Source organism: Vicia villosa, linkage group LG3 (assembly GCF_029867415.1).
Source record: "Vicia villosa cultivar HV-30 ecotype Madison, WI linkage group LG3, Vvil1.0, whole genome shotgun sequence".
NCBI classification, from domain to species: Eukaryota; Viridiplantae; Streptophyta; class Magnoliopsida; order Fabales; family Fabaceae; genus Vicia; species Vicia villosa.
The window spans coordinates 26,299,026-26,301,499 of NC_081182.1; positions in this window are offsets into that span (position 1 = coordinate 26,299,026).

Below are 2,474 nucleotides of genomic sequence, written 5' to 3' on the forward strand. Positions count from 1 at the left end.
TCAACACTCCACTAGCATCAACAACTCGCAAGATCTTATCTTCCAACCGTATATTGTAACCTTTTTCGAGCAATTGACCAATACTCAAAAGATTACACTTAATACCTGGAATATATAGCACATCCTTGATCATAGAATGTCCACCATCCTTTTTCTCGATCAACACATCACCGACACCTTCGGCCATGAGAGTGGAATCGTCCGCAAACTTTACTTTGTTTTTCGCCACTTGATTGATTTGCACAAACCAATCTCTTCTTCCCGTCATATGCGTTGAACATCCGGAGTCTAAGTACCACTCCTCTTTGCCTTGAGTTCCATCACGAACCGAAATCATCACATTTTGTTCCGAACTCAAAACTGTCGCTTTTTCTGCACTGCTGCAGCTGCTGTCCCGTGACTTGCAGCTGCTGTCCAGCACCTCTGTCATGCCTTCGCACTCATCGGTAATCATCATTAAGAGTGTGGCTTCATCATCCACCTCTTGCCTAGCAACCTTGGCTTCATCCCCTTTAGTTTCAAGCTGTTTAGCACCACACTTTGCTTGAAAATGCCCAAGTTTCCTGCATTTCCAGCATTGTACCTTGCTCATGTCTCTTGGTTTTCCACCTCTCGCGTTGCTTCGATCACCATAACCGTTTGAGCTGCTGCTCTCACCCTTTTGTCCCTTCGAATGTTTAGGTTCACCATCGCCTTGCTTCCCTTTCGAAGGCCATTTCCCTTTCGAACCTTTACTCCTTTCATTGAAACGAGCTTGCAAAGCTAATTCCGCCTTTGCTTTATCGCTTCCTCTCTCGTCCATTCTTTGTTCATGTGCTTCTAGGGAACTTTGAAGCTCATCCTTGCTCAGCGACGTAAGGTCCTTCGACTCTTCAATAGCAACCACAATGTTGTCGAATCTTGACGTCAACGAACGTAAGATTTTTGACACAACATTCTGCTCTAAGATCGTTTCCCCACACGACTTGATTTGATTCACTAAGCGCGTAATGCGCGTCACATAATCGTTGATCGTTTCCTTCTCTTCCATTTGCGTTAACTCGAATTGCCTCTTGTGAGTTTGTAACCTCACAACCTTCGCCTTCGCAGCCCCAGCATATGCTTTCTCAAGAATTAACCAAGCTTGCCTCGCGGACTCGCAATCACCGACCTTTTCGAAGTTATCACCATCGACGCAAGAGTGTATCAAGAAGAGAGATTTGTAATCTTTCTTCTTCTCTTCCCTGAAAGTGGCTTGATGTGCAGCTGTAGGTTCAGCCCCAAGAGGTGTGACTCCATTGTTGACGATATCGAGAACTTCTTGATATCCAAACAAGACCTTCATTTGCTTAGACCACTTGTCGTAATTCTTCGAATCAAGAATCGGTAAATTGGATGGGATTCAATCATTGGTACTCATTGTTGCAGCGGAATCGGATCAGAACCAGAGCTCTTGATGCCAAATGTTGGAACATACAAATCAAATTAAGGTTTCTTTAATGGGGAAAATGATCAATTGAAGAAGATGAAGATTAAAGAAAGAAGAGAAATAATAGAGAGAGAGTAATTGAGGGTGAGATAGTGAATTGGCATTAACCACAACATAGGAGTAGTGAGCTCCTTATATAGTACAAGTTACAAAATGATTGGAATGATTTAAAGCACCCTAAAACAAACAGAAAAAACAGTTGGGCTTCAGTGTAACCGGTTACGGCAAACAGCGTAACCGGTTACGCAAACGCAACATCTACAGTAAATCTGTTTTACGGGTTCGTAACCGGTTACGGTAACAGGCGTAACCGGTTACGCCAACTGAAGTGCTAAAAACAGCAGTTTCAACACTCTTGAGAAATACCCAACTGGTCTCTCAAGTAACTATTATAAGTTAACAATAGTGTTTTCAAATTGCTTCTGACAAGCTTTAATCACAATCGTGATATTTCACTAAGTTTTTAGAACTATAGATATGAACTCAGAATAGTAAAGACAATGTTCTTCAGTGTAAGAGTTCTTCGTTTTTAATATGAGTAAGCGTTCTTTCCTCTTTGTATGTAGGCTTTATATATTCTTTTATTTTTCTTTTGTATTTCAGCTCACATCTTTTCTTCTCAGAGATCTCTCTATATATATAGCTAAACAAATCTGTCTGTTATCTTGATCTTTGGAGGGAGCATTAAATGCTTGCGTGTTCGCTTTTTGTTTTTGTTTCTCCAACGAGCTGCATGTGCGTTGCTTCTTTAATTAACCTTGGGAGTTGCTCCAATTGAGTGCTTCAGCCGTTTTGCTAATCATTATGTTTTTAACGGCATCTTATCTTGATTCAGATTTCATAACTTGAATATAACTTCTAATTGAGTATGTCTGCAGTGGTTGGTACGTTTCAGAAGTTACTTCATTAGAACTACAACGACTTTTCCTTTTCTGCATTTGTCCAGCTTTTCATAGGATTCATATTCTGATGGCACTTGCATGAAAACATCTTCTGAAATGAGAAA